A 13,060-nucleotide genomic window follows, 5' to 3' on the forward strand; every position below is an offset into this window, starting at 1 on the left:
TGCACACACCAAGTCCCCGAAGTCACTGCTGGGCTGTTCCAGGTGGCTTTATTGGGCTGGCCAAAAAGTTCATTTGGTGTTTCTTCCCTAAGAGGGCTCTAGGAGTGCTTAGTTGTCTTTAACTTCATTCAAAACAATTTTGTTAGATTATATTGTGACAGCTGTCATAACAGTGTGCATTTAAAAAAAACATCAAAATTGGTGAATTTTTGTGTCGCCATTTTAGTGTTGAAAATGGAAGAAAATACACAACATTTTCACCACACTATGGTTTATTATTTCAAGAAAGCTAAAAACGCAACCGAAACGCAAAAAAAAAAAAAAAGGTTTGTGCAGTGTATGGAGAAGGTGCTGTGACTGATCGAACGTGTCAAAAGCGGTTTGTGAAGTTTCACGCTGGAGATTTCTCGCTGGAAGATGCTCCATGGTCTGTAGACCAGTTGCAGTTGATAGTGATCGAATTGAGACATTGAGAACAATGAACGTTCTGCCATGCAGGAGATAGCTAACATACTCAAAATACCCAAATTAATAAAGGTATTGGTGAAAATGAAACATGTGTCTTTTATTTTTTGGAAAAAAACCATATTAACATTTTGGCTAACCCAATAATTTCCTGGTGTTTCTGGCCTGTCTCTACCTCGAAGTTGTCAAAGTGAGTGCCAGGAGCTGAAGAAAGCCCCCAGGCAGGACAAGGCAGGTCATGGGGAGTCAGGGAAGAAGACACGGGCGTTGGCTACCCTGCTGCTGGCGCTGTTATTCCAGGCTGCACCCCAGAGCTCTCCTTTGCACTGCAGCATTTTCAGGTGCCGTGCCAGCTGCCTGTGCCATCCCAAGGAGACAGTGAGCTCTGTGTTCCAGCCTCAGCTCTTTCCCCAGCAAACTGTAAACTTGAGCTCCTTCTGTCCCTTTCTCTGGGTCAGAGTGTCCCCATGTATTCATACTTTGGGATGCCCTTTCAAGTCCTACCTTGACCTGAAATAGTGGCTTAGATCAGCGATTTTCAACCTTTTTCATCTTGTGGAACACATAAAGTAATGACTAAATTTCTGCGGCACACCAAAAAATATATATTTTTCGCCAATCTGAAAAAAAAATAGGTATAATTTTGATTCGCTTCCACTAGACAGCTATTGTTATGTTGGCTGTTGTCATATGCTGGCCAGATGGACAGGCTCCTGATGTCCTGGAGCAGAGAGAAGCCGCTGGTACCAGGCCAGTGGAATGTCCCTGCTGGCTCTGCTAGTACCCACAATGAGGGGCCAGAAAGTGCTGGGGAGAGAGGGTTTCAAGCCATAGGCCTCATCTTGGGGACCAGGATATCAGGATCCCTTGTTATTTTAAAAGTGACAAACACTTCAAGGTGAACCCATCAGAGAGCTGATGGATTTGTCTCCAAGTGGCCAACCATTGAGCATGAGACTCAGCTCTGTGGGGGCACGTCCCCACCTCTCTGAGTGGTGCTTACCCGGCCTCATGGAAGATTCCCTGAGTCCCTACCAGCCTTTTCAATCCACTGAACTTTTCAGGAAGAAACCCCCAATGCCAAATATTTCTTGTTGGTTTCTTCTTCTTTTTTACCTCTTTTACGATGTTTCCAGTTTCTTTTTTTCAGGAAAAATCTATTTTAATGTTGATCAAAAAGGCTTTTGAGAGGCCTGGGGGACAGCCCAAGAAGTCAGTTCTGGAAGAAACCAACGCGAGTCCCCAGAGCTGGTTCCCAGACTGGAAAGTAGAGTGTAGAGGCTGCCAGCTGTCCAGGGTGTGGGTCGCTCCCTAGTGCCACCTGAGCCATCCATCCCCCAGGCTGGTAGCCTCTCAGGGCCTTGTCCGACCCCAGGCTGTGGCATCCCCAGCCCCCTTGACGGCTGATGGCAGTCAAATGGCCGCTCTGAGAGGCAGCTTTCTACAAAGACAGAAATAATCAGGTTGAGCAAAGGGGAAAAAAGGGAAAATTGAGCATTATGAGGGTGATAATTCAGAAAGTGTCAGCTTCAGAATAATTGAATCCGATGACATTTTGTGCTACGGGAAACAATAGCAGCTAGCCCGCTGCCCGTCTGATTCATGTCTGGTTCATGTTTAACAAAACAAGGGCAAGGGTCACACAGCCACGAGCCCCATAAATAACCCGTTAATGGGATTTCCAAACAAGCTGTCCTCAGAGTGGCTTTCCGTCTCACTGAGAGAATATTAAAATGCAAATGGATTCGGGCTGTGTCTTCATAAACAACCGTGTTCATTTAACCTTCGACCTCTCCGCTTAACTGCCCATTCCAGCAATTTGTACGGGCTCCTCCGCCGTCAGCTCCTCGCGGTAATTCAGGGAAAGTGCATTAAAGGAAAGGGTTACAATTTGCGATGCTCAGTTAATCACGCTATTGAGATGTTTATGGACAGAATCTCACTCCTCCGCACACTTGTCTCAGGCCTTCTGCCCCCACCAGCCCAAATGTGGCCGGCTGGTGTTCCTTTTGTTGTCCGAGAATCTGGTGAGGGCGCGAGCAGGCTGCCTTCCCAGCTGAGCGAGGGCCCCTCCTTGGCCCTCTCTAATCACCAGCCTGGTCTCCTTCCTTGGCTGCCGCTCTTCTTGGGGTCTGGCCAGAGGCCTCCAGTTAAATGCTTCTCCCAGCAGATGGTCCCAAGGCTTGGTTCTCCTTTGTGAAAATGGGCCAGGCTCTTTCCACGCAAGTGTCTGTCACTTGGTTTTTTTTTCCTGGGATTCCCCTGTCTGTTCCCTTCAGGCCTGCCCTGACCCCAGCCCTGGCACTGGCCTAGCAGAAGGTCCCTGCCTTGACCAGCTTTTTGAGAGGCAGCTTGAATGTAGGCCACCCTCCCCCCTCTTCCCCCAGTCTCCAGGCTTTCTCCCCAAGCCCTGACATTCTATCTAGCCATGAGAAAAAGAACAAGGGAGAACGTGAGCCAGGGACCAGGGCGAGAGGTCTGATACACTGGCCTACATTTGAGGGAATGAGATGGGCACTGTTTGGGAGGAGGGGCTCTGTCACCTCCTCAGTTGCCCAGACAAGAGGGCCCTGCACTCTTCAGGTCACAGAGGAATGTTTTACTAGATGACTTCAGCAGATGCATTTGGCACGTGGCATCTACGGGGTTCAGTCATGAGGTTTCACTCTTCTCTTAGAGATGAAAAAAAGTAAACTCGGAGGGGCCAAGTGACTTGCCTGGGGTCACCCAGTGAGTGGAAGGCAGAGTGAGCCGCAGACCTGGCCTGACCCAGAGGTCAGGAGCTCCTGGAACTGTGGTTTCTCTGTTGGGAGCAGAGAGAGTCTGGGAGAGCCTGGATGGCAGTCTCTCTCCTCTCTCACACAGGAGGAGAGCAGAGGAGGTGAAGCTATGCTGGGGAGGGCCTGGGGGGAGGGTGTCCATGTCATGGGCCCCAGCTGGAGGGACGACATCCCTCTCTAGAACTGTGCTGCCTGATTCCAGCTGAATTTTGTGTGGTTCTCTGAGGTACCTCTCTCCTTCAGCTTTTTCTCCTCACCTTTAGCAGGAAGGGCGGGGGAATGAATCCCCCATAATTTCTCCAGTTCACTAATGGAGACTCAGGTCTCTCGGGACCACCAGAAGACGAAATGTCCAACTCTGCTTCGCTCCCCTGCTTGATAAACTAAAACATGCTTCTAGTTATAAATCTGTCTCTGGAGCTGCAGATGCAAGCCCGTTAAGGGGCTGGGCTGAGGCCACGGCCACTGGGCTATGTGGGCCTGTGTGGAGGTGGTCCTTCCTCCCGCCCACCCCATCCTTTCTCCCATTCCTCTGTTCTTCCTTTTTTGCCTCTCTCCTTCCCTCGGACTCAGCACCCAAGGCCTGGCACAGAGGTGGGTGGCAGGGGGCCCCACAAGGAGGGGGAAGCCAAGAATCCTGCAGCCCCGCCCCCCCCACATTTCCTGTTAGGTTTCCCTCAGACACTTTCCTTGCACGGATGGAACTTCTGTCTTTCTCCTCCTTTCCCCATTTGTCTGTTATGTTTCTGTTTCTCTCTGTGTCCTCTGGGTCTCATGGACGGTCTCTTGTTTTCTGTAACTTTGTCTCTTTCTTTTCTGTCTCTTCTTACGTATTTTCCTCTGTCTCTGCATCTTTGCGTACTCTCTCCTTCCCTAACACCTCCCCAATCCATCTACTCTCTCCACTGGCCCACCTCACTCCAGGACAGCGCCATCGTCTTTTGCTAGGATCCCTATAACTGCCCTGTGCCTGCTACGTGTCTCCAGCCTCACCCCATTCTCTACTCTCACAGCAATTTATCTAAAATGCACATTGAACCATATCCTTCCCCGGCTGAAAAACTTTTAAGGCTCCCTACTGCCCTCAGGATTAATCTCAGACTCCTATTTAGACATGCCAGGCCCTGATCAGACTACATCTACCTCTCCAGTCTCATCTCTTTTTACCACCCTGGGCTCCACACTACAGTGTGTGTGTGTATAGAGAGAACACGTACACATGCAGAATGAGAACACAGAAGGAGACACACTTTCCTAGAGAGATATAGACAAGAGAGATAGGAAGAGAGGGAAGAGAGAGACAGAGAGAGACAGAGACAGAGACAGACGAGATGCTCTGTTGGAAGAGGAGTGAGTCCTTCACTTCTTAGCTCTCTAGGCCATTTGTCCCTTGCAGGGCCTGGTCATATGTTCAGGGGCTTTCTACCTACCCAGACTGTCTGACACTGGAACCTGTACTCCTAACCAGCTTGACACGCTGACTGTGCTAGAGTGAGCTGAGGTAGGAAGGAGAACTTTCTGAGCGTGCAAAGTGAGAGGGGAGACGGGGGCATGGGGATGCGGGCAAGTTTACAGGTGGCTGCAGGATGTTGGTGGCTCCACTTCTTGGTGAAGCAGGAAGTAAGGTCACTGCCTGCGGAGTGTGTAGGTCATTAAGGAGGGGGAAAAGGGTGAAGACTTGGAGAGGCCTTGGAGGGTCAAATGGCAAGAGTCAACCACACAAATCCTGGAGGCCTGCAGGGGCAACAGTAGGGCCCCAGGCTATGGCCATGAATTTGTGGCAGGGCCACCCATGTGGCTGGGTGATTTCCTGCAGCAGTGTCTGGCAGTATAGAAGGTGGACAGTTGGACTGATCCAGGAGTGGGTTTCTCTAAGGGTGTGATGGCAGGACAAGGGTCAAAAGAAGACTTTGACAAAAGAGTAGATAATGTAATAGACCATGGGATCTTGGTGGGATTGGGAAGGAAAGAAAGACAAGAAGGGCAGATGGGGAAAAGTTAAAGGGGAAGCAAATGGTGGTGATGGTAATGGAACTGAAGGAGAGGTGTTGTGAAAACAGGAAGGTGAGGAGCCTGGAGGATGAGCAGCCCCAGGGTGGAGAGGGTGGAGAGGGCGGTTCAGAGATGTGTGGTTCTGTAATGGGTTGGTACAAGGGTCATGGGGCAGTGTCCGCGGTGCAGTGCAGGGGGCCCCTGAAGCAAACAGCCCACCCACAGATCTAGTGGCTTAAAACAACAATTTCTTCCCTTTTGTGGTCATCGTAGAAGCGCCAGGGGTCAAAATGAAGTTCAATCCCTTTGGACTTCTGACCAGAGCAAGAACTGTGAAAGGCATTTCAATGCACCTTCTCACATTCTCAGGAAGATTAGGTCTTCTCCCCCTTCCAAAGAGCTGAGACAGAAATACAATGTTCAATCCATGCCCATCTGAAAGGGTGGTGAAATTCAGGCTGTGTGAGAACGCTACAAAGGGCGGCAAATTGGCCAAGTTGTCCCGGTTTACAGGAAGAAATATGTCTTCTACGTTGAATGAGGGCAACAGGAGAAAGCTAATGTACAACTGTGCATGTGGGCACTCACTCCGGCAAGGTGGTTATCACTAGACTAAACCTGGACAAAGACTGCAAAAAAATCCCGAAGGTAAAGCCAAATCTCACCAAGTGGAAAAGGAAAAGGGCAAATACAAGAAAGAAACAATTGAGAAGATGTAGGAATAAAGCACTCTTATACACAACTTTCATTAAAAACTTAAAATGAAAAAAAAAAAACCTCAACCCACCACTGATCATTTATTATTGCTCCCAAGTCTAGAGTCAGCTGGGAAGTTCTGCTGATCTTGGCTGGGCTCACTCCTGTATCTGAGCCCAGCTGACATGTTGGGTGAAGTTGGCTGGTCTAAAATGGCCTCTCTCACAGGTATCAGGTTTGATTGGCTGTTGGCTAAGGTTTTGGGGGTGACCAGATATCATGTCTCTCATCATCAATCTCAGGCCCAGTTTGAGAATGTGTGCGTCACCTCTTCCACATTCTATTGGCCAAAGTGAGTCATAAGGCCAGCCCCAAATCAAGGAGTAGAGAAACTGGCTCCTCTTCTTTATGGGAAGAGCTGAAAAGAACAGTTGCCATTTTTCAATCTCATGGCGCAGTGAAGGCCCTGAGAGTTCAAGGGGTTAGATCATCGCTTCCAACACTGAGTTCCTCCAGGATATGGACCGAGATCCAGTTCTAAGTTCTTCAGAGAGTGAGCAGGAGTGACTCAGAGTGCTGCAGATGATGGTGTCAGGAAGAACGGAGGCGGCTCAGGGCCGCAGAGGGGCGGCTGTGTGTGCCTGTATGTGTGTGTGGGGGGATGATGTGTGGGGGGTAGAAAAGATGCCAAGCTCTGATGGGCTGAGGGGGTGGCAGTGACAACCCTGGGAAGCAGTTCCTGGTACTTGGCAGAATCCCAGCATTAGCGATTCCGTACCTTTCTTTGCCCTGCCCCATCCCCACTGCTGGAAACTGACAGAAGGTCACTGGCCCATCAAGACGCTGCCCAGGGGAAGGTTGCTACATCAGCTCTTTCTTATTGACTGGACTGTCTTCACTTTCTTTCACTCAACAAGTAATTATTGAGCATCAGTCATGTGCCAGGTTCTGTGTGGGGGACATGAAAGGAGACACAGCCCCTGCCCTTGGGGAACTCGAAATCTAGGCATTGCGGCCAAGGTGTGTTCATGACGTGAGCTCACATGTGTGCACACACACACATGCTACCTCCCTGGCACCCACACATGCTTTCTGAATTAAGATGTTTACACTTGTTAATTAGAAAACAAAACTTAAAAATAATCCCTATCATGTATCTTTGTATTCTAATCTCCGACAAGTAAGATTTTTCTAGAATAAAGAACAATGTTATAAAAATGGTCAGAGATTCTATTCAATGGCTTATTTGAAATCTCCCATAGTCAGGCTGACTCTTGAATATATTTCCATAAACAAGAGAATGCCAGGAATCCTCTTTAAAAAAAAATACAGAATAACAACAGCAGCAGCAATAATAATAACGTCCGTATCTATGGAACTCTGCAATTTCAAAAGTCCAAGCAGGCATGGTATGCCAGTCGTCCTGTAATCAGCATCTCAAGGTTGGCCTTTAGGGCCATTGGGAGGTTTATGGGACCAAGTGTAGCTTTAGTCCTGCCCCAACGGAAGGGCAAGTTGGCAGGATCTCTAGGTGCAAAACAACTTTGGAGGGTCAGGATGAGCCCTTCTAAAGGGAAGAGTTGCCTTCTCTGTCCCTTGTCTTGTGGCCTCTCCTTGGGCAGGACTTAGGCTCCCAGCAGAGGACTACAGAGCCAGGGTCAGCAGTGGGTTCCATGGCACTTCATGGCCAAAGTCATGCCTGGAACCCATACGTTCTAGGAAGAGTCATTGAACCAAGGAATTTTGGAGTTGAAAGGAACTTAAGACACCTCTGGTCTGTAGTTAACATCTGTAAAATAGGGTTACCATTCACACTGGCTTTAGGGCTGTAATGAAGTAGAACTACTATTGATTGGGACATGCTGGGGCCAATGCCCTCTGGACACCATGGTAGTGAGGTGGGTGTCAAGGCTGTCAGTCCCCACCTTCCCCAAGGGGGATCTACATGGACACCCGTGGCTCTGACCACCCAGCCCATGGTATTTTCTCCTTTCTTTATCTCTGGAGACTTTAGCCAGGCCCGTAACTCCATGCTCTCCAGAGTTACCAGGGTCTTCTAAGCTTTCTCAACCCATGTTCCAGGGAACTGAAGATCATACCCACAGTTATGCCCCAAGCCAGCTCAGATGCAGAGAACTTTCTTTCTGCCCCTCCACTAGCAGTGTCTGAGCTTCTGCTGTGGGTGACATCAAGTGCTGTGCCGGGTATAGAGGCAGATTGGACATATTCTCTGTCCGGCTGGAGCTCACAGTTTGCTCAGGGGGATAGACAAGACAATAGACGATCCCAACACAAAGTGGTACAAAAGGAATCAGAGGAGGAAAGGACGTGGACCCAGTGCCTGGGTCCTCCTAGAGAGATCCAGGAGAGCTTCAGCTGAGGAGGAGTGCCCTTCAGCTGACTAGGAAGGGCATTGCAGGCAGGCGCTGCCTGTGCATCAGCAGAAGGGTATGGACCGGGGTGGTGTGTTCGAGGAGAGGCCAGAACAGAAGATACACGAGGGAGGCATGGCAAGAAACAAGGCTGGGAAAAGGAGGTAAGGGATATAGCTGATGGAGGGCCACGATGGAACTTGCTAAGCAGTCTGGGCTTCTTCCCGGGGCCACAGGGAGCCACTGACAGAGTTTTAGGGAGCACCAGCATGTCCCAGGCAAAATGAAAGCATAGGCAGATTTGCCATGCCTATTTGCCACCCAAGAAGCTGCATCAAAGAGTGAATGAAGGTGGTATTTTCTGTTGCCAAGTTGCGTGACTAGCAGGCATGGCCCACTGAACCCCATTTCCTCCCTGATCCCTATGCTTTCTCTGGTCTCTCCATCTCTTCTCAAGGCTCTTCCTATCTCTTATCCCCAAGGCTGCCCCTTCTTCCATGCTCAAGGATGATATGAAGCTCTCAGATGCCTATCTTACCCATCATTTGGTAATAACAAAGAGTGGAGTGTTCAAGGACTTGTTTTATAAACCATATCAACAACTTTTCTTGAAATGGCTACAAAAAAACCCTGAGCCTAAGGATTAGGGGTCATTCCAGGCACCGATCCAGATGCTGTAGAAACAGAAACAAGTGTGGTCCCTCTCAAGTAGCCTTCACTCAGCGGGGCATGGACAAGGACATGTAACTTTATCCTATGTTGAAGGACCTTTGAGAGGGAAGCAGAGGGGCCTTTGGGAGTTCCAAGAAAGGAGCCTAACCCAGCCTGGGGTGCAGGGACACTCTAGGAGGCATCTTAGGTCAGGCGCCCTGGAGACAGACTCTGAGCAGGGTATTTGAGTGGCGACAGTTTCCAGGGTGGTGTTCTGGGGACCCACACCTGTGGGCCTTTATGCCTTGCATCCACCAGTCACTGGCTGGGGGCTACGCCAGGGAGGGCACCTGTGAGCAGCCAATGCTCCTGCTCCAGGTCGTTGGGGACTAAGTGCCGTGATCCTGACAGGGGTGCTGGGAGGCATATCACAGCACCCCCCGCGGGAGGCCTCCCAGATGTGGACGCCTATGCCCCGACTTGAAGAGAGCAGGGGTGATTCAGGCGAGGTGGGTGAGGGAGCAGAAACAGCATGTGCAAAGCCCAGAGGTCTCTCCCTTTTGGAAATAGCAAGAATGGTGCTCGAGCTCAGAGCCCAGAGCGGGTGGGAAAAGAAGAGGCTGAGTACGTAAGGGCAAAACCAGGCACAGAAACTTGAACTTTGTCACAGTGACAATGAGCAGGCACAGAAGGGTCGTAATGTCATTTGTCCTGCAGGCTCACTCCAGTTGTAATGAGCGGCGCAGGATCAATGGGAAGCAGAATAGTTCTGTGGTTTTGAAGTAAGTCCTGAACTCATGAGCACTGGCAATATGGTGAGCGAGAGGGGCTAGGAAACCTTCAAGGAGTGAAACTGATCAGTTAGTGATGAATTGGATATGGAGACAACTCTTCTAACGTTACATGTGCTAACTCGTTTATGGCTTACAATAACTCATGAGATGGGAACTATCATCACCCCCAAACTGCAGATGAGGAACACGCTCAGAGAAGTTAAGTAACTTGCTACAGTCACATAGCTGGTGAGTGATGGAAGCCTGCATCTACACCCAGACTTCCTTGCTTCCAAATTTCGGCCTCAGCCAATTGGATGGATGATGGTATTGCTTAAGGGAACATGAGAAGAGAGCTGGTTTGGGAGGACGGCGGTGACCTTTGCCTTGGACATGATGGCCCTGTGTTCCCTAAGTCATCTGAACAGGGATGTAATTGGTCTATGGGTCTAGGTCAGATGCATGTGGGGTGAAGTGGGAAATTTGAGGGCCAGTAGCCTTTAGGTGACAAATGATGCTCTGGGGGTGGCTGAATTTCTCCGAGGAGGAGGCTTGGAGTGAGAAGAGGACACAGGATGGATGGGAGAGGAACGCAGGAGGTAAGGGAAAGGCAGAGGAAGAAATCCCTGTCCAGGAAGCCAAGAAAGATGGGCCAGAGATTTTGAAGGAAACTCTGAAGCATTGCCATGGAAGCCAGAGACAGAGAATGTTTTAAGCTTAGAAGTGTCAGATGCTGCGGAGTGGTCTACTAAGATGAGGACTACACACTGTCCTCCATTCACTGAGGCAGAGATGGGACAAGCACCTGCTGTCCTGGAGAAAAGGGAAGACAAGCACAGACCTAAACGCTCGCTTCCTCCCTTTCTCTTGGCAGGAGCAGAAGTGAAGGGCTTTGGGGACAAAGCACTATCTCTTTGGAGATTGGAACAAACACCCTGCTTATCATTTCCTCCCGGGATTTCCCTAGCATCTCTCCGCTGAGATAGAAATCTGAGGCTTGTCATCAAAAGTAGGAGACAGATCATGACAGCTTGTCCTCTGAAACCTGCCCGCTGCCTCCGCACCTGGAGAGCCCCCGGAGGCTCAGGACACAGGCGGGCGGAGGAGCGGCCCCCCACAACACCTGATCCACTCTGCTCCTGCAGGCAAACACCTGGAGCCTTCTTGGCAGGCCCAGGGCTGTCCTGGGACAAAGCCCGACGTCTGATAGTGGTGTGTGGCTGCACGGTATCCAGCCCTCACGCTATGCATCCTGCCACTTGCAAACACACCCATACACGCACACATGTGCACACACGGGGCACACATACGCACAGCCCTGGTTGCTGCATTCCATCACCCGCTGTGCCAGGGAGGTAGTTGGGGTAGAGGACTGTGCTCCTTTGGGATCCAAGCTCCCAGACTTCATACCAGCTCAGTGTGCCAGTTACTTCACCCTTTTGCCTTTTTGTTTCCTTATTTGACAAAATGAGGATCCGTTTTTTTTAGGGTGACTGATAGCAGTAACAGTATTAATTAAGTGTCCTGGGCTACACAAAACTCTTACACACGTTTTTCTCATTTACTCCTCAGCAAGGCCCCATCAGGTGTGTTCAGTTACCATTCCCATCTCACAGTGGAGGAAACTGGGGCTCCAGAGGGTAACTGACTCTCGCTCCAAAGCTCACAGCTTGTCAGTGGCAGGGCTGGGCTTTGAATCCAGGCAGCTGGGTTCTGAGCTCCTGGACACTTTCTTTCTCTGTGATCTTCTCTTTCTAATCCACTTCTCGGGGGGCAGGTGCTCAGAGGCATCTTCTTATATTCCTTGTTGCTTACGTTACTCCCCGGGTAAAGCCACACATGGCTTTCCTTCCGCCGCCCTATTAAAGGCCAAGTGCCTTTGCTGGGCCTTCAAGGCCTCATTTCTCACCCTTCCTGACCTAGACCTTGAAACCTAGCACTTGGTGAGATGTGCTGTGTCACAAATCTGCGTTCGTGTCCAGGAGGGTGATGGCGGGTCCTGGACGGCTGGGCTCGGGGTGTCTCATCTCTGAGCACTTCCTCTGGCTCCAGCATCTTCTCTCCCTCTCCCACTCCCTCTCCTCCCCAAATCCTAACCTCCAATAAATGTTTGTGCAGTAGAAGCTAACCACAGAAGTAGTGGCAGTAGTGGAAATACCAGGAAAAGTTTGATGGAGCAGCTAAAAAGCCCGGAGTGAGGGCCATCAATACACCCAACTCTGTGGTTAGCTCTTTGGGGCAAGAGAGAATGAAGACCCTTTGTCTCTATTCTTAGGAGACGACAGACCGTATGATATGCAGGAAACATGGATGTAAGAACAAATGCAGCCTTGTTGCTAGCTGGGGGTTATTCCTTGACAAGAGAATAAGGAGAAATCAGGGCAGACTTCCTGGTGGGGGAGGGGATGTATTGATATTGAGCCTTTTAAGGACTGGGAAAGGAGAGGGCACTTCAAAATTTTGGAGAGATTTGCACATTAAAATGCTTTCATCCCTCTGGTCCACACCCCACCCAGACCGCATTTCCTCCATCCCTGGGTCTCTGGGCCTCTGCCAATCCCTGCAGTCTCAACTCCCACTGCTCCAGCAGGTGAGTCTTCCTGTAGTTTCCTCATCATGTCTTTTCCACTCAGTGGGTTATCGCCCCTGATGGCAGGATGTCCCCCGCCCCTCGCCACCTGGCTAACTCCTAACAATCCTGTAGTTTCATCTTAAACACCACTTCCTCCAGCCCCAGGCTGGTTCAGCCACCCTGCTTGCTGTTCTCACTGCATCCTCTGCTTCCCCTAGCACAACACTTACCAGTTTTGCTGGTTAGGGCTTAGTTCAGGGTCTGCTGGCCCTGCCAGTTGGTAAACTCAGGGAAGCCAGGGTCTGGGCTTGTCCTATTTATCCCTGTACCCACCAGCACCTGCACTCAGTAGGTGCTCAATAAATGTCTGCAGAATTAATGCTTAAGTACTTGATACATGGAGGCTGGTCTTCCTCTTATCATTGCCTTGAAGATTCTTTCTGGTCAACACCTCCTCCCTGCCATTGTCTTCTGCTTTGATCTTCTGGGTCCTGGTTCCAGCCCCAACCCAAGAGTTCTGTCGGGGCCCCAGGGATGCTGGTGATGTCTTGAGAACAGGGCTGTGAAAGCCACAATGGGCTTGATCTGGAGCGCTTGTCCCTGCTAATTATTACGGACAAGCCTCCTTATTGAACCTCGTCCTCTTATTGACATTCGGAGGCATGAGCCTAGGCTGTTGTTTTAAAGGCACTCATTAGCCACACAAATCAGTCCTGTTGACAGAGCGCCTTTGAATTAAGCATCTCGCAGTAGTCATTG

General features: G+C 50.1%; 1 pseudogene; it reads left to right on the plus strand.

The window, feature by feature from the left end:
* The first annotated feature begins 5,527 nt into the window (after positions 1–5,527).
* LOC112299575 (large ribosomal subunit protein uL24-like) lies at positions 5,528–5,956 on the plus strand (annotated as a pseudogene).
* Positions 5,957–13,060: the final 7,104 nt, after the last annotated feature.

This window comes from Desmodus rotundus, chromosome 3 (genome assembly GCF_022682495.2).
Source record: "Desmodus rotundus isolate HL8 chromosome 3, HLdesRot8A.1, whole genome shotgun sequence".
Classification (NCBI taxonomy): Eukaryota; Metazoa; Chordata; class Mammalia; order Chiroptera; family Phyllostomidae; genus Desmodus; species Desmodus rotundus.